This window comes from Micropterus salmoides, unplaced genomic scaffold, assembly GCF_014851395.1.
Source record: "Micropterus salmoides isolate LMB-PRFRI ecotype aquatic unplaced genomic scaffold, ASM1485139v1 Ms_hic_scaffold_9, whole genome shotgun sequence".
NCBI classification, from domain to species: Eukaryota; Metazoa; Chordata; class Actinopteri; order Centrarchiformes; family Centrarchidae; genus Micropterus; species Micropterus salmoides.
Genome location: NW_024044681.1, coordinates 26293140 through 26319785, shown reverse-complemented (window position 1 = coordinate 26319785; position 26646 = coordinate 26293140). Strand labels below are relative to the sequence as shown.

The following is a 26646-nucleotide window of genomic DNA, read 5'->3' as shown; positions in this document are numbered from 1 at the left end:
CCAAATTATATGGATCATCATGAGCATTTTCCTGTAAATTGTATCATAGTTGCAGGATTTCCTCCTGATTTCCCTGAGTAACACAGTTGTGAAAAATTATTCTCCTTCTTTATTTGTGCTGCTATAAAAGTGTGTTCCTTATACAGCTTTTAGTCTGAACTAATCTAATATATGAAATGTGACAGTGGATGCAGTCCTGTTTGGAAGAGATGCTATCCCCGTAGTACAGTGTGCTGCTGTGTGCAGATGTGTAGAGCAGCGAGTTGCATGATGATGAAAGACTGTTTCCACTTAAACTCTTCGCTCTCTGTCTCAAGGCCACCGGGTTTGATGGAGGTGGAGTAAGGAGCTCTCTGGGCCAGAATGAAGCGGGGGCCCTTGGTTGCAGGGCAGCTTCTGCAGTACGAGAGAGCGGGCAGTCATTTACAGTAGATACAACATGACACTTCTGTATTGGGTGTTTTTCTTAGTGCATAATTACCCTGCCTAGACTGGATTTTTCGTGGCATTGGCAAAGTATCCTTTGCATGCCTGTGTGTGTGAGATGTCTTGTTGTGGCCATGGGGTAGTACTGTATGTTACAGTATACAGCAGGAGGCATACAGCAGCTCTCCCTTGTGACCCCACCCCCCGCAGCACACACACCCGCCCTCCTTGTGGAATCTAAGTGTAGGTTTTTCTCTTCATTGAAAATTTCTATAAATAGTCCCGTTTAGCTGTTCTAATGTTAGTTCTGTGTGTGGCCGACTCGAAGCGTCACCGTCGCTGGAGAGGAAGTGGAAGTAAAGAAAGGCACTTTGTAAAACTGAGATTATATGAACGGACCCTTCACTGCGCTGGAGTGCATGTGATGTGTTGAGACACCACAGCATGTGATGTCTGTGACCCAGAGAGATGCATTTGCTTAAAAAAAGTGCTGGAATTGAGTCAAAAAACGAGAAGTCACTGATAATACTCAAGTAAGAAATAATGGAAAATGTAGATAAAACGAGTTTTGTTTATGATTTTCTTATTGAACTTGAAATGAAATAGACTTTGCTCTCAAAGACATCCATTTAAACCAGTAGAGGGAAAGATGGTGATAGTGTGGGACCACACAGGCTATTTTCCTGCTGTCGCTGATCTCAGCCCATTGTGTGTTGTCCGTCAGAGAAACCCTGTTCCGGTAATTCCCTGTTCTCCCCATTCGTCTCGCTTTCTTACCATCTTGTCTCCCGTCCCTTTTCACAAGCCTTTTCTGCTGCTTTACAGCAGCTAATACTGATAAAATATAAGACTACCACACCACACGGCTTCCAGTTACATTTCCTTTACCGCTCCCTGAACTTGTGCGTTTTCTCTCCCTTGCTCCCTCCTTTTCTCTTTCAATCTTCAATCTCTTGTTCCCACCCTCCTTTTTCTCCATGAAACGCATGCTGTAACACCCAGTCACTCTCGCAGACACAGAGGGAGAGAGAGACAGGAACAGAATACCGGACTTGCCGACTGGAGAGGGATTTTTTTTCTTTTCTTAAATGAAAAGGAGCTTGAAAAGAGACATTGTAAGATAAATATGTGATTGTCTATCTTTTCCTTTCTTCTTTCTTTGTCTCCTCTGCTACTGAATGCTCTTTTTCTCCTTACCACTTTCTCCCTCCTTCTCTAGCTTTTCTTATCTCTCCTTCTCTGCATATAGCAGGCCTTTGGAGTCTGTGATTTCAGCTGTGGGAGGAAATGAATGGATGATATTTATTTCTCTTTCCCCCCTCTGCTGTTTCGGTGCTGTATGTAACAGGCAGAAGGGGCAAGCAGAGGCTCTACAGTTTCTCTGCCCTGGGGACTTGAGCCTGCAATCCAAGAAGCATGCAAGGCACAGGAGGGAAAGAAAATACAGAGGCACAGACAGAGAGGTGTGATGTAGCGAGACTAAAGCGCTGAGCAAGAGCAGATAGAAAATGTGACACAGATGGAGCCAGGAGACAGACAGACAGACAGACAGACAGTGGAAGAAAAGATGGGCAGTGGTGTCACATGGAGAAAGAGGGGTGAGTAGCTGCGGGCAGAGGCATTACAGCAACAGGCGTTATGCATTTTTTCCTATTATTCATTACTGTGGTTGTTTTGGCGCTCTGTGCCTGAACCTATTTTCACAACTTTGAACCATATCTGCAAAACTCATATTATAACAAGAACTTCAGTTTGATTTTTATTTAGATTTATTTAATGTCCGACGTAAAGCTGTGATTTATATGTTAAACTTCAGGGAATGCTGAGATTGTGGACACGTGTTCTTTATTGGATTGTATGTGGCATGCATGTGTGTCTTAGTTTGGTGCATTTGCATTTATTTTTATTCAAGTGGTCAGTTTGGTATCTTACTGTACCTTAATACTGCTTTTCTTCTGGTCTTTCCTTCCTGTCTTTCTTTCTCATTCTTTTGCTCATTTGTCATTTGTTCTTACTCTCTTTTACTAGTAAGCATGCGGCACAGGCCCATTGATCTACTCTTTTTTTTCCATGCGCGTGCCATTTTTCTACTTCTGCCCACTGCGATGCATCTTCTCGTATTCTTATTTTGTGAAGACATTTCTGATGCTGCTTTATTTCCTTATATAGTGGCTTCTTTCCTTAGTAGTTTGTAAATTTACTGTGGTGTCAGTCTTTCTTACTACTTTTCTATTTAAACTCTGCTATATTTCTTGTTCACCTACTTTAACCCTTTAACCTTACACCTGCCCTCCCTTGTATCTCTCTTTCTCTCTCTCTCTCTGGCTGCGCATGGTATAGTCTTGCATGTCTGAGCAGCAGACGGCTAGACAGCAGCAATCTGCTACAGCAGCCTCGTGTGCTAGTCCGAATGATCCATTCAACAAAGCTTGAGCTAGCGGCAATAAAATCTCTTCCTCTACTTCTCTCTCCAGCTTTCTCTTTTTCTCACAGATCTCTCTCTTTCCATTTTGTCTGGCCACATCCTCTGTTCCTCTGCTAGGCTGACCGGCGCAGACATGCAGAGAGGACTGCGGCAGCCTCCGCCACCACGGTCGGCTGGGTGAGTTTTCTTCTTCCCTTCTCTCCTTCCTCGCATCTCATCTCTTTTCCCTCCCAACCTCCTATTCCTCCTCCTCTTCATCTCGTCAGCGGGCAGTCGGATCTCATTCTGTCTATCTGACGAATGAGCTTTCCCTCCACAAAGTCAGAGCTGCATGATTGACAGGTGTGGTCTCAGAGGACTGACAAGCCTGGCGTGTCTGGAGATGGGATATCTCATGGGGAGAATGTAAGGTGGTAAGGAGCTTTGGCTTTTTTAATAATGGGGAGGGATTTTGATCTGAGTAAGACCCTGGCAGACCATTTTTGGTCTCTGCTGCTGTCCTTGTTGTCTGACTGGTACTGCTGCGTGTGTGCATGCTGCAGGATTTTGGCATTTTATGTGAGACATCAAAGATTATTGTACCGTGGTTCGGCTGAGCCAGGCTGGGGCAGCGACAGTGAGGCCAATATACGCTGAGGCAGAGCCATTCTTATGAACGTCATGTGATAATAAAGTCCTGTCTGTCTGGGTGTGTATGGCCATTCGGTGGTGACTACAACACAAGTGTGTACAGTACATGTGTGTTCGCTTTCAGTAAGATGATATGTGCTCAGTTTCGTGTTTCGAGTCTTTATGTGTGATGTGATTTGCTTGTCATTTACGGTGTGTATTGGTATTTGACTCATGCGCAGAATACCATGATTCTTATTGTCTTATACAATATAAAAGCAATATGGATGAACTAAGGCGGGGGTGGGGTTGTGCAGACCTCGACTTACTGAGACCAGACCGGCAAAACTGAGACTTAGGGTACAGCACAGCACAAAGCCAGGGAGAGAGGAAGCTAGAAGCCATTGTCTGCTCCAGTCTCAGCCATAGCCCTCGTGCAGCAGATGATCTACTGTATGTCGCATAGGAAAGGCCTGCCAAAAAGCAATCTGTACCTCTCTCATTCCCTGAGACCCTAACTTGTGACGTTTTGCTGTGATGTGCACGGGTTGGGTTCTTGGGAGCTGCGAGGGGCGCTCACACATCTCTGGAACCTAAAACAAAATAAAAAAGGGAAATGGCGGAAAGACACAAAGCGCAGCAAAGAAAGGACGGCTTCATTTTTTTAGCGAGGCACGGTGACAGGGAATGTTCCTTTGATCCACCCACACGAGTGAAAAATAGAGAACGAAGAGGAAGAACATTGGGTCTCATTCAGGATATGGAGGGGTTTAGACCCAGAGGCAGGCTCAGCATGTAGGGCGTTGGGTGGGGGAGAGGGAGAGATGGATACAGGAATGTGGGTATGAAGGACATGTGACTGGGATGGAGGGATGTCCAGACAAGGTGGGGTGAGACGGCAAAACGCTGTCTCATTTACAGTATGCGTCTTTATTTTTCGGGGGGGGGGGGGACAGGTACAGTGAATGAATGAGGAATGTGTGACTAAGGTTACACCCACAGTGACTAATGTTACACATAGACAAACAGCAAAAGAACCTTACTCAGTCTGTAAAAGACAGCTGTAGACAATGTACTGTATACTGTGTAGACACAGTCATACATTTGCAGAAACAATCAGTGAACATGTATTCATTTATGTGCAGCAGGAAAATATTGTAGCACTAATAATATCACTTTGGCTGCAAAGTGCAAATCCCATTTCGAATATAATGGTACTCAGGGCTATACTGTATTATACTATATAATACACAAAAGACAAAAATCCATCATGGCTCTTCCTATTTCCACTACTGAACTTGTGTACTTCATGTCTTGAGAGCAGCACAAAGTACTGTTGAGAGCGTGACCCTGAAAGCTCAGTACACTTGTGTTTGACCTCATGAAAATTCTCATCTTTCTTTTTCTCTGCCTGGTGCACCTACCTCTGCATTCGCCTTTGTTTGTTACACATGAAATGAGGATGCTGAATAGGGAAAGGCATGGTTGAATTGAAAGAATTGTAGGATACAGATTATACTGATAATTGTGTGCAGCAGGGTGCCACCCTCATGGGAGTAAGATGCAAAATTACAGTAAAAAGGCTGATATAGTGTGTACTGTGTTTTACAGATGTTATTGGAGGGTTGAAGAAGTGAGACAGTATGCGGTCCAGGATTTTGATGCAGTGCTGTATGTGGGGCCACTTCAGGTCTTCAGCGTTTCATGCCAAGGACTGTTGGCTCAGTGCTCACAGTTCTCCTAAAACTACCGTTCAGAGTGTCGAAATGTGTCTGGAGGCAAACGTCTGTTTCTATAATTGGTCGCTAACAGCTTCATTTCCAGCTCTTCCCTCCCTTTCTCCACACCTACAGGATGTAACCCCTTTACGCGTCTCCTTCTCCTTCTTCCTCTCCTTCTTCTTCCACTTCTCCTTCTTCTTATTCTTCTCTTTCTTCAGCCACTCTGAAGTCGCTCTCAGTCTTTCAGAGAGCTTCGGCAGCGTTTGAACAGTGATACTGTTTGATGTTTTGTCCTCATTCTTTCATTAGTTTGGATGGGATATGATGCAGTGATTACATGGTTGAAGGACAGGTAGCTTTGAACTCTTGATTGTAGTTTCAGCTTTGATTTGAAGGCATTTTAGCCAAGTCAGATGAACGGTTGAAGAAACAGCTGCCATTTTGGGTACAATCCTCCCATGCTTAAGGACTTTAGAGGTCCATTAAATAGGCGTTTTTACTACATGCGGTCAAACTCTTCTAATGAGCAATGACTTCTTTGAATCTGCAACTCATTCGCATTGCCACGCACTTCATATAGAGTTTTTCTCTGCAGCCTGGTTGCAGTTTATTTTGTGAAAGGATGCAGTTGTAAGAAAGGTTGCCTCAGAATGACTCCAGTGGCATGTAAGTCAGATTTCTTTAAGCGTACACAAGCATATGGTATCTTAAACCATCTCTAAACCTCCTGATTCTGCAACAGAGCTTAACAATAGACAAAAAATGATTTTGTACAGTAGAATCTGACTGCTGTAGGATGTCTGACCTGTTGAGATCAGGGATGTTTTAGAGATGTTTTAGATGCACGGGTTTAATGTTTGTCTGCATTATTGTAATGCCATCTTTTAATCTCTTTGAGATTTCTAACTTACAGAGAATGGGTGAAAAATGGGAGTATAATTACATTATCTGAACATTTCTTATCTCCCATGTGTTTACATACACAGAGTGCAAAATTCATTGTTTTTTGACATTCAGGCATTTGGTGGTAAAATGTAAATGAAGTCATGTGACATCTCAGTTCAGCGGGGTCTGCTTCTTCAGCAGATAGGTCTTGGAGTCAGTATTTGCTTTGTTCAGCAGAAACATGCAGAGAAAAAGTGAATCCAGACAGTAAGGAAGGAAAGGAACAAGAAACTGAATATTTGTAGGTATGATTTCTGTTTGGTTTTCAAATATCATCCTATAATATGACAAAAAAAGTAATTGCGGGGGGAAATAAAAGCAGCTAACTTCCAGGTATGCAGTGTGCAAGCATTCAGACTGTACTTTTATCATTCTGCATGTGTGCACATGACTTAATTATCATTATTAAGACCTCCTCCCCCAGCCTCGGCTAGTATTTTCTTCCAGCTTGTAAAATGGCCGACCACTGACAAGACTACTGATCTTTTAGTGTCTCTCTGACATCTTGCTTGGTGTGAATGTTTTTACAGTATTACTCTGTACAGGCAGGTATAGTGCACACCGCTGGACCTGCAGTGGTGGAAATGGATTGACATGGAAACAAAGCAAATGATAGGGGGAAGCTTCTGTCAGTAAGGAAGCAGATGCTGTGCTTCCATATTTAGGGATGAAGGAAAAAGTAGACTGCATTACATGATTGTCACTATTTCCGTTAACAGTATATGATATTTAGATACATTTACCTCATACCTGTACAGTTTAAGTAGAGTTCTTTATTGCTGTCAGTTAGGTGTGGCCCTGTCATTTAATGAAAAACAGCTTTAAAGAGGTTTCATGAAAGCTTTTCTAAAATCTGTTCAAAATTCATCAGAAAACTTAACAGTATAACAGCAGATAACATGTCCAGGAGTTGAGATTATGTTTGAATGCACTAAATAAATGTTATACTGTAAATCACAGAGAAGCCATCAGTGATTTTCTATTGCATACACTGGGTGTAAAATTTTTATTTTTCATGTCTAAATGCATGAATAAAAACATCTGTTATGTGAGTGGCACAGCATATGTTGGAAAGTATGGTTTTGTCAGCTTTACGTCTCCCTTCATCTGTCATTCCCAGCTCTTCCCCAGTGCTGTAATCTCACTCATGCTCTCACATGAGTCCTGAGGTGCCCTCTGATTGCTGGATGAGAGGCTGGACTCACGTTTGAATCCGGCTCAGTCGTGTTCTGTCTGCTGCTTGTTACAGTAGCTGCTCGTGCTCCAGCAGCAGGAGCAGGTGTGTCTACCCCCCGCCCACCCCCCACCCCGTTTCCTGTTTCTTTATCACTGCAGTACGGCAGCTCTGTTTGGGAGGCAGCCATTCCATTGTTCTCGCGCCCCCTTCACCTATCAGTGCTCCTGTGGGTACTGGCTCCGCTCTGCCTGCCCCACCCTGTAGAAGGGACTGACTCCAAATCATTGTAATACTTGGCACCTAGGTGCCCTGAGCAGGTTACGCTTACAGCTTTCTGTCTCTTTTCTCCCTGGACAGAGATCACTACACTCTCTGCTGCAGACCGCCGCCATCTTGTTACGGCTTGTGCTGCTGGTCTGCCTGCCTCTGCTGCACTCAGACCAAATCGTCGAACCCAGCCTCAAGTGTTTGCCAGCGTCCCACTCCTGCCGCTGTTGTTTTGTTCCATGTTGCATTACACCTGAATGATTGTGACAGAGTGGAAAGCATGTCATCGGTAAGATATATTCAAATAGAGATTCTGGGTCTCAACCTGGTTGAGTTAGCAAACCAGTGATCAAAACCTTACTGTGAATGTCCCCAAAATAACTTAACTCTTAACTAGAATAACTTTCCATAACCAAACACAATTAAACATAACAATAACCAAACCATGACTTAGCCGAATAGGCGTGAACTAATGGCCATTTTACTTATTTACAAATCATGTAGTAAAAATAGTGCTATCTCCTTTTTGTGAGATAATTGTTGTTTTTTGAAAGAAAAATATGCATCACCATCTATCCCTGATTCTGCAGGCATTTGTGTTTATAGAGTCTAGTGTATGCTGAGCACATACGCACATATATATATCTTTGTGTGTGTGTGTGTGTGTTGGAGAGGGAGAGAGAGTGGTGGTAAGAGAGTCCTCTGTTTCACCATATGTGCACTGAGCAGACTTCCATCATAATATGTCTGTATGCTCACATTCACTCGTAAACACCATATTTTCACAGAGCAAATCTGGACCTAATTAGATTGTATAGATAAATGCCCTAAATTACACAAATGCATTCTCAATTCTAACTGTACTTTTTTGTAATACTACAAAAGCACTACACAGTATATTGTACTTTTCTTTTTTTACAGAATATGGGTGAAATACACATTTATTAAAGCAAAGTACAAATCCAGGAAGCATATTTAAGCTCACAGTATGGAAACTGTATTGCTGTGTTGACCTGTGCGTAGGTGGTAGTGATACAGCAGTGAGTTCAGAAGATCTTCGATCCTCTCAGACACTCTGCCAAGAAGAAACTATACTAATGAACTCATAAAGAGGATGAAGAAAACAAGCTGTCTCTCGAGAATACATCCATACATCCGAGGTTGCCAGTTTTATTTGTTTACTTGTGCGTGTGAACATCCTGTACATGCACTGTAGCTTTGCAGTTATACTGTATATGGAAGGCTGAAGACTGCCTTGCTTCAGGGTTAAAATGTTGTCAGCTTTCATCTGACGTTCCCCTTGACAGGTCAGTGGAGGCAGCCCTCTGTCCCAACAGCTGTGAGTCAATCAAACAGCTGTTCAATCACAGCGACTAGTCATATTTAGTCTGAATGTGATGTGGTTCAAGAGAAAGCAGAAAGAAATGAATACATGGCTAGTATATATATGTAAATGTTTGCTCTGGAAACTCCCAAATTGTATGATTCCTGTGAAAAAGGTGTTCTTACAGTTTAAACCCTTATTCTGTGCTACCATCAGCAAGTATTTGTCATTATTAATAGATGATATACAGTTATATTTTACTGACAACTGAAATAATGTTGGACATGCTGTTGAGGCAGTACACATAACAGTAAAGCAAGCAATGGTAAGACAACGCTGCAATTTAGGGCCTCAAAATTTAATAACATTTTCAAATTCACAAATCTATATTGTCAGGCTTCAGCTTTTGATTGCTTTAAACTGTACTGTAAAATGTTGCTGTTTTTGTCAACTCCCTGCTGTTCAGAGTGTGTCATAATGGGCAGAGAGTGCCATTATTTTCACGTCAGCTGTTTTCAGGGATGACAATGTCAGTCTGTGGGTCAGTCGGTCCACTACTTTGGTCCAGACTGAAATATCTCAACTACTTTTGATCAACTTTTTTACAGTTATCCATGGTGCCCAGAGGATGAATCCTAATGACTTTGGTGTTCCCCTAACTTTTACCCCAATGCCACCAGCAGGTAAAACATACACTTACCCAGTGAAATTTCTCCACATCTATCAGCTGGTTTGGCGAAGAATTTTGTACAGACATTAACGGTTCCCTGACGATATATCCTTACGACTTAAGTGACCCCCTGATTTTTCTTTCAAAGCCACCATGAGGTTGACATTTGCAGTTTTAAGGTAAATGTCTCAACATCTACTGAATGGATTGCCATGAAATCTGGTGCAGACCCTTAACTTTTTTATCTAGATAATGATTTATCTAATGATTGTCTTCAGGTCAAAATTCCAGTTTGTCCAATACTTAGGTTTACACACATAAAGCTAATGACGTCAGCCTCAGCTGTACTTTCTGTTGAGTGCTAATCAGCACAAGTTAGCATGCTAACAAGCTAAACTAAGGTGGTTAACATGGTAAACATTATTTCCAGCATTGTCATTGTCAGCATGATAGCATGCTGGTGTTAGCATATGTCTCAAAGCACTGCTGTGCCTATTGTAAGTACAGACTCACAGAGCCGCTAGCATTACTGTAGTCTTGTTTCCTTAATGGAAAGGAAACTGAACTCCGCTGACCAACAACATTTGATTTCAGACTGAAAGTACTGTAAGTTATTGTTGTTTTATTTTGTTAATTACTGTATTGTTTTACCTGTATATTGTCACGTTTATGTGAAAGGTTGTGCAGTTTCTGGTTTAATCCCATACTGCATATGGCTTTCTCCTTGGGGATAATAAAGCTAATCAATCAAAACAAAGATTTTATTATGAAGCAGAGCAGGTGCAACATGGAAGATTAACCTATAATCACACTCTGATCAGCTATCTGACTGGTTCCAGCAGTATGAATAAATCACATTAAGTTCAGCAGGCTATCGATTATCAAATTGATTAGTAGCTGCTGTCCTTACTCTTGCTGCAAGTGTTAGCAAGCTGCATTACGGTCATTTACAGTCACAAATAAGGGTGTCGCAAATTACATTCACGGCAGCAGAGGGGACATAGGTTGCATGACACGGTGCAGTTTGCACATGGAATGTAGAAAGATTTCAGGCAGTCGGTGATGAAGGCCAGATGTTTGAGTTATGCATAGGAAGTCAATTGTCTGCAGTGGCTACTGGGTATGACAGTGGTGCAGCCAGGCACCAGCAGAGGTATCTACTGTATAATCACATTTAAGAAGGCCCCCTCACGTATTATGGTTTTTATAGAACCAATACATGTGCTCGGTTTGAAAAACAGTCTTCAAAGAAAGTCACATAAACAGAAGTGCATAAATAAAAATAGAAACAGTACATGAGTAAGTAAGTAAGAGGAGTTGCTCATGAATTCCCAGGTTACAGTTTGCATAGCAACTAATCCTGTTTGTCATGAAGCAAAACTAAACCTTAGCAGAGTCAGAGAAGGTTGACAAGGGTGTGATCACAATGAGTGGTCAAAAGCTGAAATTAGAGATATAATATCACTACTGTTGAGCCAGAAGATCAGGAGTCAGATTGTGATTTTTTTGTTTTTGACTTATTCATGCGTTACACGTGCCTCCATGGGAGCCGCCATCTCTTCAAAGCCAGCCGTACAAGCTGAGGATCATGGGAAAAATAAGGCCGTTTTTCCTGAAAGTTTTCCTTTGACAAACATGGTTTTCAGCCAAGAAGAGTGACAGGAAAATCAATCTACTGCTGAATTCTTACAAAAGTTAGATTTTTGATTTTGCGCCCGGTGGTTACAGTATGCACATATACACACGTACATACGTTCTGAAACTCATCTCCTCCTCGTACTGTAGCCCTTTTCTCTCGCTCCTTCTCCGTGCTTTTTACTCCTCGTCTTACACACAGTTACACACACCCCCAGCCTGTCTCTGTGCCTCGTGCATGCACACACACACACACACACACACACACACACACACACACACACACACACACACACACACACACACACACACACACACACACACACACACCCTCTTTTGTTTGGATTCAGATGGCAATGAAGGCAGATCCTGTGGCCCTTCTGAGGAGAATGTTAATATGCCCGCTCTGGTCTCTCTGGGGACGCAGAGAATGGACTCTAGCTGCTAATGCACTGTCACACTAACCCTGCTCACTCTTCTCACGCTGTTAGCAACAGCAGCACTACTGCAGGCTCTGAAAGGTATAACCACCCTCACAACTTAAAGAGTCATTAAGAGATGCTCAAAATTGCATGCATTTTTATGCCAGGTGAGCTTTTTGTGTATGTTCAGTTAGTTTTATTAGCACCAATTAAGATGTCATAAGTTTTTGTAGAGACATTACTGTACCGGCAATTTGTTCCTCCACTATGAATTAATGGATTATATTAAACAACGTCCTCACAAACATAGAATATTGAGCTACATTTACTACCTTTACTATATTTGGCAAGTATTTTTGCCTGTGGTTCAAATTTCAACAAAACTTTCCACTAGAAATCCTTCTACTTGAACCGTGATCTCAAGAGTTGAAGGCAAATGTAGCCCATTTACCCAACCAAACTGGTCCATGTATCATCTGTTGATTCGCTTAATCCATTCAGGCCAGAAAATGGAAAACAAAACAACAAAACCAGATTTCAAGATTTCCTCATCTGTCTTTTCCTGTTTTCATCTTTAAGTTGGTTATCTAATAAACATGTTTTAATCATGGTCAGTCAACTCACTCACACTATAATCAGTCATAAATTATGGCAAAATGTTCTTAGAGGGATTAAACCGAACTGCTTTGATGATTAGTGGACACTGGTGTTTGTCTTTAATATTTCAGATTTTCAAATCCTTTACTTGAGTAAAAGTAGCAATACCACACTGTGAAAATACTCCACTACAAGTAAAAGTTCTGCATTCAAAAGCTTGCTTAAGTAAAAGTAAGTATTATCGGCACGTATCAAAACAAATGCTATTAAGTAAGTACCAAATCTTTTTTCACTTTTGCTCATGAAAGATGGTCCCTCTCACTCCTTTACTATTATATATTAAGTATTTGGATTAATATTACCAGTGCATTAATGTGTATGTTACATTTTAAAATTCAAACTCAAAATCACCAAATTTGGAGATACATGGTTTTCACTGCACAGGTAAGGCATGAAAAATTGTAATCTGAAAAGTAACTAGTCATTAAAGCTGTCAGACATGTCATGTAGCAGAGTGAAACGTACAGTATTTGCCTCTGTGATGTAGTGGAGTAGAAGTATCGAAATGAAAATACCCAAGGATGAATACCTCAGATTTGAACTTAAGTACAGTACTTGAGTAAATGTACATTCCACCACTGAATTTAACATAATAGTAACAGGAAAAACTGCCTGTTTGAGTTCTGAATTAACTGCACATTTACTGTATTGTACTGTATATCTGTAGCTGTGGGGCAAGTACATTTATTTACATCTACATTTACATCAAATCAAGGTCCACTTTCTTGTTCTGGAGCTTTTGACTGTCTTCATTAGCAGACAGTGGGCCAGGATTCTCTTATTTCCCAATAACCGTGAAGCACACGTTAAATTAAAAGTACTAGCCACAAAATACTGCCCTACTGTAGGTTTAACATGCAGTCAAAACAGAAAACCCCTTGCATTAATAAAGTGCTATACTGTATCAATGGACTCTCCTGCACTACACTGCATAGTGGCGTTTTTCTTTCACTCATTCATTTCTATTCCTTCTGTTTTGCAGCTGTGAGCAGGGAAAATGCACCGCACTGTCCTCCCCTCTCCCCACCCCGTCTTGCTCCCTGTCAACTGAAGTCCTTTCATAATGAATGGCAAGGTACGATAATAGCCTTCAGGTTGCCATAGAAATGAGACAGGGGCCCTGTATGTGATCCCCCCCCCCCCCCCCCCCCCCCCCCCCCCAAGCATAAATGACAGAGGACTCTGAGGGAAACTCTTTTTCCCCACCCTCACAGGCAGCTCCGCACTTTGCTTCCATCTTTTCGTCCTCTCACATCTTTTCTTAATCAGCATTTCTTCTTTGTCCTAGGCCTGTTTCCACCTCACCGGATTTGATGCATTAATATAAGAATCATGAAAGTGTTTAAGCTGCAATGAATTCAACAGAAAATGTTTGAGAATAATTTCAGCCCTCCACTATGCGACAATGTTTATTCACACAACGCTCAACAGTCCAGACAGTTTTTATACACAGGTCCTGAGGTGATCTGTGGCCGGTCCATGCACACTTAGATCACAAACGCCCGGGCAGGTTTTCAGAATGAGTCTGATGCTGAAGAATGATCCAAGACTCGAGGGAGCAGATGGAGCCTTTTTTACCACACGAGGCGTCCGCCCAACTCGGGTCTCCTCCCCGCATCAAGCATCTCAGTGCAGCTGCTAGCGTGGCTGTTGAAACTGAGCTCTTGTGATCTCAGTTCCCCACCAACAGCTGCTCTAAAGCTAAACAAATTATTGATCCAGTCTTTTTCACACTCTTGTATCTAGAGTATGGAGATGATCTCTGATATGTTTGTGTCATGTTTGTGGTGTGATGAGTTATAACTGCTAATGCATGTGCCTCCATTAGACTCTATATGTGTACATGTAATGGATTTGACAGGCCTGTGGGCGAAGATATGATGTATAACAGACTTTTGATTGGCCATAAGCTTCATAAATCATCAAAGGGCAGCAAAGAACTTTAAGCCAAAGTTAATTTTGACCAACAGCTCATATAATAAAATCCTGCAAATGCAAAAATGACTACAGGTACATTACATTACCCACAATCCATGCAGCATGTCATACAGTCAAGCTGAACCTGTGTGAAAAGAGAGCCTCCAGCTATCCACGGTTTTCAGTCGCAGTTGGAAATTACAATATGTTGTCAAAATGAACACAAAGTTCAGTGCTGAAGATATGTTATAAATTTGGGGTTTATCACGCAAAACGTATTCGCTGGTTCTGGTTTCTAAAATGTGAGGATTTATTTTCTTTTACCTTTTTTATAGCAATTTAAATTGGATTTATTTGGATTGGAATTTTGGTTGGACAAAACAAAGGATTTGAAGATGTGACCTTGTGCTTCTGCATCTTGAATTATTTTCTAACTTTTAATAGAGTCAACGAATAATCATTCAGTTGAAAAAAAAAACAACAGATCAACCAATGATAAAAACAATTGTTAGGTGCAGGCTTAAAATGCATGTGAAATATGTTAATATTAAGACTACTAATTGTTGCAGCCCTGACAGCCTCTTTCATATTCGCCAAGAGTGTCGAAATTCTTGCCTTTTAGTTCTTTAGTGCAGAGGTTTTCAAAGTGTGAGGCGGGCCTCCCTAGGGGGGGCTCCAAACAGTTTCAGGGGAGGCTCATGAATGGAAGTGAAACAATATTACATTAGTTAGGCTATTGCATTAGTTATCAAAAGGAGATCACATAGTATAGCCTACATGTGTGAGAGTTCAGTAGTTTTAGGGAAGTGTTTTCCCCCATCAGAGTCAGAAACTAATAAATGCCTTAGGACAGATCTTTTTTTAAAACTATTTGGTGTAGTCAGTCTTTATGTCAAACAGCAGTATTAGGATATTTTGGCTCAAATGTTGAGTGTCAATGGGATCAAATAATATAATCATGATTCCACAGGCACCCAGGAATTGAGCAAAACTTACCAAGTAAACTAAAGATGTGGTGGGGGATGGGGCGCTGTTTAACAAGCTTTGTCTGCAGGGAGGCCCGCAATCTCAGACTTTGAAAACCCCTGCTTTAGTACATCTCTGTAACATTACTTATTTATCACAAAATAAGTCACAATCCACGCTATAAAACACCTTTTGGTGACACCTTTAGCTTAGCGTAATACCCCAAAACTCAGCTTATCTGTTTCATCATTACTGTCTGGTTTGATCAGATTTGATTGACAGTAAACACAATAAAACACCTTCACTACTTTGTGACACACAGGAAACACTGTAAAAAAATTAAATACAAGCAAATTAATAAACACATTTAACATTTTAATTTAACATTTAACAAGCAAGGAAAAACAGTTTTCCACAGGACACTAAACCTGGAACACGCTACTAAATTGGCATTTTGGCCCGGTCTCTCTTGTAAAAGAGATATTGTACCTCAAGATACTCGCTGGTTAAAAAAAAGTTAAACAAATAAAAGATTTAAATAAGAAATACAAATGTTAATGAATATTAAAACTAAAATCAACATTGCTCATTTTCCAACACCAAATCATGAACACCGGGCTTGCTCATCAGTTGTTGGTGTTCTCTGGGAACGTTTGTGTTTAGAGTTCTATTTTGTTCTGTGTGACTTGGAGAGTATGTCTGTTTGAGTTTTCTGTATCTGCAATGCTTTTCTTTATGCTATGTACATGTATTGTCAAATTGGTGACTGTGTTTCTTAATTGTCTCTGAGCTCTCCCGGCCTCCTCGTAGTTAAAGTACTGTAGAGTTGGAGGCCAGTTAGTGCTGTAGTCGACAACTGGCCAATGCATAATTTATTAATGAAATGTGGGGAAAATGGTCAACTGTAGGCATTGTTGTGCATTTAGATCAAGATATCATGAATAGCATTTCATTTTGGTATTTTACCATTTTGTATTATGTTTACACCATTACACAATAGTTTAGCCTATTTTTAGGTTTTCATGTCATTACAACAATCACATTTAAATCACCTTCACATGTCAGTTGTTTATCATCCTGCGTCTCTCATTTGTGAAAAGCCAATGCAATACATTGATTCTATAGTTTTTCAGCAGAAAGTGTCACATTGATTCCTGCCTCTGGAGAGATCATATTGTGTGACAGCAGCTGCAGCAACTGGCGCCCAGATGATTCTCCTGTCACACTTTTAAGAAAAAGATCCTCACATCTGTCACCGGTGCACTGTATAGTCAGTTCTTCAGCCTCTTGTTATGCCTGTTTTCACAGGGTCAGGCTCCTTCACTTTCCCCTGAGTACTCCCTTCCTTCCTTTTTTGATTTTCATTTGGTAATTTGGTTATTCAATACAGTAGCAAGGTGTCCTGGGTTCAAATCCAGCCCTGGCCTTTTGCTGCATGGCATCCCCTCTCTCTCCTGCATTTCCCGTGTCTCTTTACTATCACTATCAAAACAAGCGATAATGCCAGAAAAAAAGCCTCAACAAAATAATTATAATTATTTCTAACTAGTCTTATCATTTTAGTGAAATGTTTAGTTTTAATATTAATGCCTGAAAGCAGTGATTGACTGACAGTATTGGATGTTGGCCAACAGCAGTGTTCAGGAATTTAAGGCTAAAAAAATGGCAGGTTGGACAGAAACATTATTTTATTTTACCTCTACAATCTACTAAAAATAATTCTAAAAATGTAGTGTTTTACTGGACTGTAATTGCAGAAATTAAAAGCATCTGGATGCAAACATGTAGAAATCACTAGAAACCAGAACATGCAAGTTTATGTTTATGAGGCTCGCCAGATAACAACCACAAGTTTGCCACATAATTGATCTGTGTTTGAAAATATACATTTGCTGTAAACCTACAACGAAAACACAGAGGTTTACCACGACAATTGGTTTGTGGGAGTAGATTTCTGTAAGCAGGCTGCAGTTCTGCAGTAAAAGTAGCTGCTGTACCACATAGATCTTCTCTCTCTATAGAAAATTACCTTTACTGTAGCTTTACTGAGCATAATGACACCACCTGATATCATCATCATATTCAGACTCAACCAAAGTGAAAGTACCTCTCAGATTTAGGTCCTAGTTCATCTCTTTGATAGTTTGGCACTTCTTGATAAACTCTGGTGCATGTTTTTATTCACAAGCTACAGTAGATGAAAATCAGGGAATTAAGTTAAATCAAATCAATTAAATTCAATGTTATTCTGTTGGTGGAAACTTCCAGTGCCCACTGCATGTTTTTTATTCAACTAGCCATGATTGCTTCCCTAAGAATGTATTTGCTGTCATACTCAGTAATACAATCAGTAATAAACGCTGCAAGCAGCGTTGGATGGGCCCTCGCGTCGTGACGCATGTCGGACATGTCGCAGCTACGGCGCAGTGGCTGGAGGTTGGGAGTTGCAGCCCTGAATTATTGCGTGTTTGTCATCACTTTCTGTGTCCCCTAGGTGGCGCTAGACTACACCTGCTAATTATATATGGTGTAGATGTGGATCACACTGAAAATGCGATGTAGATCAAATTATTTTTGTCACAAAGGGCTTACTTCCTGTTGCCAGTAGGTGGTGTTATAGCATTAAGTGAATATTGGCTTATAGATGTGTTCGGGATGTGACTCATACAGATGAGTATGTACACTGAAGTTATAACAACTTCCTGTTTCATGGCGAATCATTGTTATTCAACGCCACGCCACGGACAACCCCTTTGACAAAAAATCACAGATATAACAACTTGTCATTGTCATTGCCTTTAGATTGCACAGCCAAAATTTGAAGACGATCCAAATAATTCTGTAGGAGGAGTTTGTTAAAGTATGGACCCTGTAAAAGGTGAAAAAATAGCCTGAAATTGCACATTCAAATCAAAATGGCTGACTTCCTGCTGGGTTTAGACTATGGCTCCAAGAGGCTTCTATGTGCGTCTTGGGATGACACATGTGCCACAAAGGTTTCGTGCATCTATGTGAAAAAGGACGCGGGGGCTGCTTTGTTGAAGGGTCACTTCCTGGTAGGTAGCGATATGAGTATGAGGGAATTTTCACCTGTAGATGTATTCAGGGCATGACTCTTATCAAACATGAGCATGTACAGTGAAGTTATAACAACTTCCTGTGTTTCATGGCAAAGCATTAAACTTCTCTGCCATGCCACAGGTACGCCGTTATGTGAAAACTCACAAACTTGAGCATCATCAGTGTCTTAAGGCTGTTTTGAGACTGTTTTAAGGTGGATGTGGCCAACCTGCTAGGAGTAGTACATGACAGCGTAAAACCTGAAACTTCCCCCCACCACCAGTGGGGGGCTCTATGACTTTGAGTGAATGTTGGCATATGGATGTGTTCATGGTGGGACTCTTATTATACATGTAACATTTGGTGCAGATTTGAGCATGTACACTGAAGTTATAAAAATTTCCTGTGTCATGGCAAATCAACGATTTTTGACGCCACGCCACGGGCACGCCCATCGACGAAAACTTACAGATAGCACAACTTTTCATCGTCATTGCCTTTAGATTGCACAGCAAAAATTTGAAGTCAGTCAGACTAATTTTCTAGCAGGAATTTGTGAAAGTACACTTTGAATTCAAAATGGCTGACTTCCTGTTGTGTTTAGGGTCTGGTTCGTTGAGGCTTTTTTGTGTGTCTTGATAGGATACGTGGCACCGGGGCTGATTCTTTATAATTTTGTAGGTGGCACTATGGAGCCATTTTGCTATGCCCACGAGATCCTTATGACAAATGTTCACCACTCCTGACATGTATGCAAAGTTTTGTGAGAACTGATATTACTTCGACGTCATTCTACAGCAACTGTTCCCCCGTCAGACAGAGCCAGACGGAGCCGCAATGAACGAGAAAGCTCCCCAAAAGCCATTATTAAACATGTGGCTCTCTTCCTCCTGTATATTGCCATCAGCTGCTCACAAAGTCCCTTTCTTGCACCTGAAATCCACCGGGTCGCAAGCTCTCTTCTGAGTTACATGCATGCAGCTAATCCGAGCGGACAGAGTAGAGCAAGAGAGAGAGAGAGAGAGAGAGAGTTGTGGGGCATTTGTGTGCCCGAAACCGTAATAAATATATATATATATATATATATATATAAATAAATATAATCGTAATAAAATTTCATGGACAAGACAGAAAGTTGTGAACATTTGTCATAATTCGGGAGAGATGTGACCCCAGGAATAAACTGGGAGAGGGCAATGAAATACGGGAGTCTTCCGTGATATTCGGGAGGGTTAACAAGTATGAGCTAACTGGAGCTGACAATAGCTAACCTGTGTGGCTTGTTTACTTCTGTATGACAGCGAGCTGCGTGTGATGTCGTTTTATTCTTCTGTGCATGCGGGTCACTTTCAGGCAGCGGGCAATTCACACTGGAGGCTGATATGGGTCACGTTGAAGCAATAATGTGAACTGTCAAACAAAAAAATTGAATTGAGCCTGCAGTCTGAACGTAGCCATAGAGATCCTTGTGTAGAGATTTACAAACAGTTTGCAGCAACATGAATACATGGCCCGTTAAGTAGGATTACAGCACCTGAAAGTAGGTGTCCAAAAGTGTCCACATTAAGACGGCCACGCCGAGAAGTGTCCGTCTTTCTGCCATGGACCTGTTTTTCGCAGGTCTCTGTGGCTTTGCAACCAAAGGCTCTTTTGGCCTAAGTCCACGTGGCACAAAAAGGCAGCGGCATTCCTGATGTCTGTGGCTAATCTGTGGTGTCAGCTTGTGTTAACGCCGCACCGCCAAATTTGAGGGCACACAGGGCCGGGGAATATTAAAAACTCCCATCAGCAGCATTCCTCCGGAGGAGGGCGGGTCTGATGAGAGGACGGGTCACCTAAGGTTGAACGGTGGTTGTGTGTTAAGGGCCGCTCGTACTGTAACGGTCTGATCCACTGGACAGGAGGTGGGGCCGGAGCAGGACGGAGGGAACACACTTCAAAGGGAGAGCGTTTTTTCCTTGTCTATCCTCATTGAAACTGGGCTAAATGAGCTTTGTGGGGGCTTTTGTTCCTGCTGTTAGAAAATTCAGAGACTGGACGGAAGATGCTGAAAAGGACAGGAGGTCATATGGGTAGTTAATTATCTCCTTCTCAACCTGCCAGACGCTTTCTGCATGCCACCCCAATTGACCTATAATGACCATGAGATATTGTTCTGCTAAATTTGAGAAGTCTAGCAAGTGTAAGGTCAGACTGTTCCTACAATTGCCACATGTCAAATTTCACACAGCTATGAGACAGAGACTTTGTACTTGAGGCATTTCTCTTCACATATCCAACCCTGCAGCTTCCTACTCTATTTTGAATACACTAATATCCAAAGAGTGGGATGGCTAGCTAGTTTTGCTCAGCAGCTTGCAAAATAAAACTGATAAAAAGCACATGCAAACTTGCTGGGGGTTTTCTTTTAGCACAGCAAACTGTGATCCATACCTGAGCTCGCCACAAGCAATATGATAGCCGAAAAATTCAACGTATTTCTGGTTGTAGGAGGCCTTTGTGCAGACATGTAACGTGTGCTCTGCTCTCCCCAACTCCCAGAGGGGCAAGGACAGGAATGCATTCAGGGTCAGGGGTCGGACAGCCATGTGCACGTGCACTGCTGTAGCCTGGCAACAGGTGCTGTGCAAGAGCCACAGCTAAGTCATTTAAGACTGCAGCAAACCTTCAACCATTTCTTCTTTATCTAAGAGGACATTACATGTAATACATTACAGTGTATTACATACACTCCATCTGTTGTTTTTGTAACCTCTGTTTTAGAAGAATACTGTATCTCAAAATAGTCGGCCTTCTTTTTTATCACAGTTTTTTGTTGAAACTGTTAAACGAGCCGAGCTTTGAGTGTAACATCTGTACAGAAAGAGAAGCTCGTAGCTGAGAGGTTGGTAGTGTCTTGGGGAAATGATAGCTCTGTGCCAAGGTATTTCTTCTCCCTCCTGAGAGAGGCCCCGCCATTCAGCGCTGTGAGGTCAACAAGTACAGACCATTACCCACAATGCCCCTCAACAGAAAAAAAAACACTTAAATATGCAGGGCTGTTCCTTTAAGATGGTAAGACAGGAGCTGCCTGAATGCACTCGGAGACAGAGCTGCAGCCAAGATGGAGAGGAGGGAGACGAAGAAATTTGGAGAACAGAAAACAGAGATCTTCTAGTGATGTGGAAATGGATAAATGTGTGTTTCCAAGCTTCTGCTGCAAAGCCGTTGCAATTATTCATATTGTAAAATTATGGGTGTCAGTTTGCTGATTGCACCACTCAGAGAAAAGGAGTCTTGTTGCTAGGAGAGGAGGGATTCAGCCTTCTCTTATTGGCCGCTAGGATGTGTAAGATGGCCCAATGAGAGCCCTCTTCCTAACAGCAGTGCAATAGTAGAGCTACCTCCACATGCAGACCTGATTAATATGTCAGACATGTTTTATGGGTTAATGTGAATCAGGCTGGATGTATTGAAAAGACTGCAGCAGGGTTTTAGTGTGTGGATATGTGTGTGTAAGTCCATACACAGTGTGTGCCAGGGGAACATGCAACACTGACATATCACACACAGTACTTCGAGTTCAAGCAGTGATCTTGAATATGAAAAATGTTCACATACACAGCGCACTCACTGTAGTAATGAACTAACTCAAAACAGACTAGTGTAGAGTGGAAATAGAAATAGGATTCCTCACATGTACATGATTATCACGAGAATGCAGCGCACAAAAGAGAAACAGAAGTGAAAAACTTAACTCTGTTGTAGTCTGATGTTTCTTGAAAGAAGGCTCATGTGCTGTAGTATATTTAAAACACACTGTACAGTTGTTAACATGCTATTGATCTCAAAAAAATCTGTCAAGGAATTTTGATAGGTTTTTTACCTGTCAGGAAAAAAATCTTACATTTTTTTATTTCCTCTGACAGGGTTACCTCAGTGAGTCAACATTTTCTGCATGTTTTCAAAAGTTGTTCCTGTAATAGCCTGACTCTCTGTCATCTAAAAGCAGAACTGGAGTTTTAAACCAACATTTTTGAGAAATAAACTTGTATGCTGCCAAATGAGAAGATTGACATCAGTTCCATCACTTTTTGTCCAGTGTAGAGATACTTAAGTCCAGGACTTGTTTAGTCCAGCTTAGCACAAAAAAATTAAACGCGGAAACTGCTAAATTGTCAAAAGTGGAAAAAAAATATCTTCCAAATATTCCAAAAGTGTCTTTCATGCTGTATCATTTAAGCTAGCAAGCGGGTCACCAGTACAGTCCAGGCTCACCTTAGTTTTGTTTAGAGTTATAACAATGTGTTATGGTCTAGGAATAAGCTAACTGCTTTAAATAGTTTGGGGAAATGATAGGTTGATAGGTTGACTTACATTACATGAGAAGATCAAGTTTTACACATCCGTCTTTTAACTACCAAGCTACAGTGGGGTGTTGATTAGCTTAACCTAGCTTAGCATAAAGACTGGAAGCGGAGGGAGGAAATCTAGCCTGGCTCTTTCTGTAGGCCAAAAATAGCCAGCACCTCTAAAGCTCACTAACAAACATGTTGCAGCTTGTTTGTTTAATTTGAGCAGAAATAGAACTGCAAAAACTTTAAAACAAGGACTCTTGAAATAGCTTGTATAACATGTATTCCTGGCCTGTCCAAACTAGACCTATAGCTGCTGTACTGTAATATACCTGGAAGGGATAGGTCTCTTTTACAGCACGTTTTGACTTGCCATAGCAGGAAAAGCACTGTTGTTACTAATAACATTAACAATGGCCCCGTTCTTCAAGTGTCCCAGTAAGTCATGACAGTCAGCCAATATGCACAATAACAGGTTGCTGACACTGATGAAGCAGCTAAATGGAATTCAGCTGCCATTCATTTGATTATTTACACCTGTGGACATTGGAATTGATCTCTTATAATCATTCATCCTTAAGTTTGAGCTAAGCTGCAGTCAAGGCTAGCATTCACCAGTAGACAACATGTCTGTCTAAACTGTGAATAAGAACAGTGGATGAAGTATGAAATAAAAAATAATCAGAGGAGAGTTTATCTTACCAGGCCAGTATGTCTTCTTTACCACAAATATGCTGATTTGAATTGCAATATAATTGTGTCTTTTCCGTCTGTGAAACACAGTCACTTCTGGTTAAATTTTGCTGTAGAGTGAGTTTATCAAACTTTATTTCAGCATCTGTGCTATTAAAGGTTCAGTGTGTAAGTTTTACTGACATCAAGTGGTGAGTGTTGCATTTTTCAACTAGATATTTTACAATGTTGACAAGGGAAACACGTCACTTCTATCAGTGATTATGCCCATCTTTTAGCTAAACTATCAAACAACAGTTTTCATTTGCATTGCTAAAGTTGGACTAACTTAATTACCTGTTCAGCAGAAAACAGGCAACTTCAGCACCCCTTTGAAAATATTTGTCCCAAATCAGAGCCTTCCATCTAGGAAAATCCACATCGATTAAATCCTTGATTTCTGCCATTATCTGTCTGCATGTGTCCCTACTTCGTCTGGCTTCATGTCTTCCCCTACTTTGATGAGATTCACGCTCTGTCGGCTCGTGCTAAATATGTGTAGGTTTAGGTGGCATCTAGTGGTGAGGGTTGCGAATTGCAACCAATGGCTCAGCCACTGCTCCCCCCTCCCTTTGCATGCACATAGGAGAAGCTATGGTGGCCAACACGCTCTGTCGGCTCTTTACGTCTTTCACGTCTTTTTTACTTCTAACAAACTAGAGGACTACTACAACTACTACTACTACTTCTTCTTCTTCTTTGTACGTATTCAACAAAGTGACAAAACGCACTCTTTAGAGCAGTTTATCCTTTTGGGTTACTGTAGAAACATGGTGATGCAACATGCAGACTTCCATGTAAGGGGGACCCAGGGTTATGTAGATATAAATGACTTAATATGTAAGGTCACCACTGAAAACACAATATAATATCAACAGTTATGGATATTATATTGCATTTCTGTCAATAGATCCTCTGAAATATTACACAATAAATATTTAAATAGCCTCTTGCAGAATGAGGCACAAGATGCTTTTGCATGCTATAAATGAAGGTTATTATTGTATGCACAGTAGATTTTCGACACTCCTGTGCTACAGCTGCACTAGTGTTTTCACTTTCACTAGTTGGACATCTCCACAGGATGTTTAATTCCATTCATAAATAAATAAATTTCACCACAATATAATATGTCTTAACAGGGTCCTGACTGTGGCAGCACAGATGCTGTCAGTGGTGTCTGACTTCAAACATTTCTTGAGTTTACACAACAGGCAGCAGCTTTCACTGCTATTCATATCACAAAGGAGATTCAAGCTAAAAATAAATGCTGTGCTTCTTATGCCACAGCTGATCACAAACTACTACTCTGCCAGAAAACCATTATTCCTGACCTGAGACGTAACTGACTGCTTCAATAGACTTTACAAAACTGCTGCCACTGAGCCCACTTCCTGTAGTGCAGTCACTCTGTGCTAAATAAGAAAATCAAACCAACGCTGAGTTGAAAATTATTGTTCATTCGACTTGCAGCTACTTGCACCCTGGTACATGTTTATTCTGTGATGACCAAAGGATTTTGTCAAATGCTTTTAGCAAAACATCTGTTGTTATATATGGCATACAAAACCATCATAGTTTGAATTTATAATAACAGGTATTTGCTACAAGGAAATTATCTTTCAGCACTTCTGCTCGCAGAATAAATCAAAAGAAGCAGCTGTTGGATTCCTGTTCAATAAGTTGATCTAAAGTGGATCAACATCAAATCTGTGATTCATCACTGTCTGTATTTTTGATAGGTTCATTTTGTTTTGTCATGCCCCATTCCTTCAGTTGGTTATACAAAGTATATTAGTATATTAGAGAATAATGCACACTCAGAGGACTTGATGTGAAACATATTATTCTTGAAATCATTTTTGACTTTTAAATATCACCATTGTTCTAACTTAATGTACTGTCTTCAGTCCTAGCTGTAACAATCAGTAATGCATGTTCTGTACTCAAGAAGCATCGCTGAAACTTATAAAACTTAAATTGACTGGGAAAAAAACTGTTGGATTTAGGTTTCCTTTTAAGAGTTTGGTTCCTGTTGCTCTAACCGGCTGTCAACAACACAGAGTATTTTTTTCCCTTTTCCCTTTTGTTCACTCCTCTATGGAAATGTGCATCTGTTCTCCGGCCACACACGCAGCCTGAAAAGTGAATTGGAAAGCTGCAGTTAGTCTTCTGCTTTAATCCATTGTTTTAATTTTGATATATTCATTTTTATTTTTTTATTTTCATGCATCTTGTCTTGTGTTTGTTTTTATTTCCCCAGTTAAGGCACATTGTCTCAAGTGTCCTGTAAATGCAGCTATTAAGGTCACAGACTTGGAAATAGCCCCTCTGAGGTTTAATGCCAGGCTGCTTCAGTGTTTGCAGTATGTTTTGGTGTGGCAGGGTGCGCTGGCAGTTACAGACTGTCCAATTGTCAGAAGGTCGCAGGTTTGATCCCTCTAATAGCCGGTGTGCCCATGTTGAGCCCACCTCCCTCAGAGATATGCTCCTTCCTCACCCTCTTTGTTGCAACAGTTGTATGAGGCAGAAAGTAGATCCATTCACAATCATACAGCTGAAGGCAGAAAGGGCTGCTTTCCACGAGGCTTACAATACAGAAAGTGCAACACGGTCACTGAAGGGGGAGGTTGCATTATTGTTGCTCAAAAACCCAATGTCTTCATGTTGTCAAGTTGCACACAACACAAACAAACAACATAAAGCAACATGCAAACGTTTGTCTTTCCTGTAAAATTTGTATTAACAAATCTTGGTCCAGTAGTTAGTTTAGGTTCTGATTCTGCAGATTACAGAGTATAATTGACGGCACCTGAAATGGCATCACATGCTGACACCTAGTGGATGTAGAAATTACTTCAGAAAAAAAAAAAACTCATCCATGATGCACACACATATTGGTTTGGTCTTTCTTGGTGTTTCAAATAACACAAATTCAGTTCTGGACTCAAGAGTTTAAAGTAATCAGGTTTTGAAAAGTAGTGACCACTGTACTGCACTTGTATCAGTCTTCTTGTTAGCCATACTGTGTTTCAACTTATTTCATACCATCAGAGGGTATTCTTCACCCTGTAAAGTGTTTCTCAAATCTTAACCTCAACAAATACTAAAGGTAATTACTAATATAACAACATAATTAATAACAATAATAACATTTAGTTTGATAGTCTGGTTAAAATGTTTATAATTAAAAATGTATCTAAAGAGTAGCCACACCATATTCAAGCACCAGTATTAAATGTATTGTTTGAAATGTGTATTATTTAAAACCTGCTAAAAATCATTCTAAATAATAATATGTATCCATAGCTATATACTTTTACTAATAAACTGTTATGCATTGACTAAAATTCAGAACC

General features: G+C 40.9%; 1 long non-coding RNA gene across 2 annotated transcripts in view; it reads left to right on the top strand.

Annotated features, from left to right (window-relative positions):
- Nucleotides 1–26646, top strand: part of LOC119895290 — a 75393-nt gene that overhangs the window by 45480 nt on the left and 3267 nt on the right. The window lies entirely within an intron of this gene.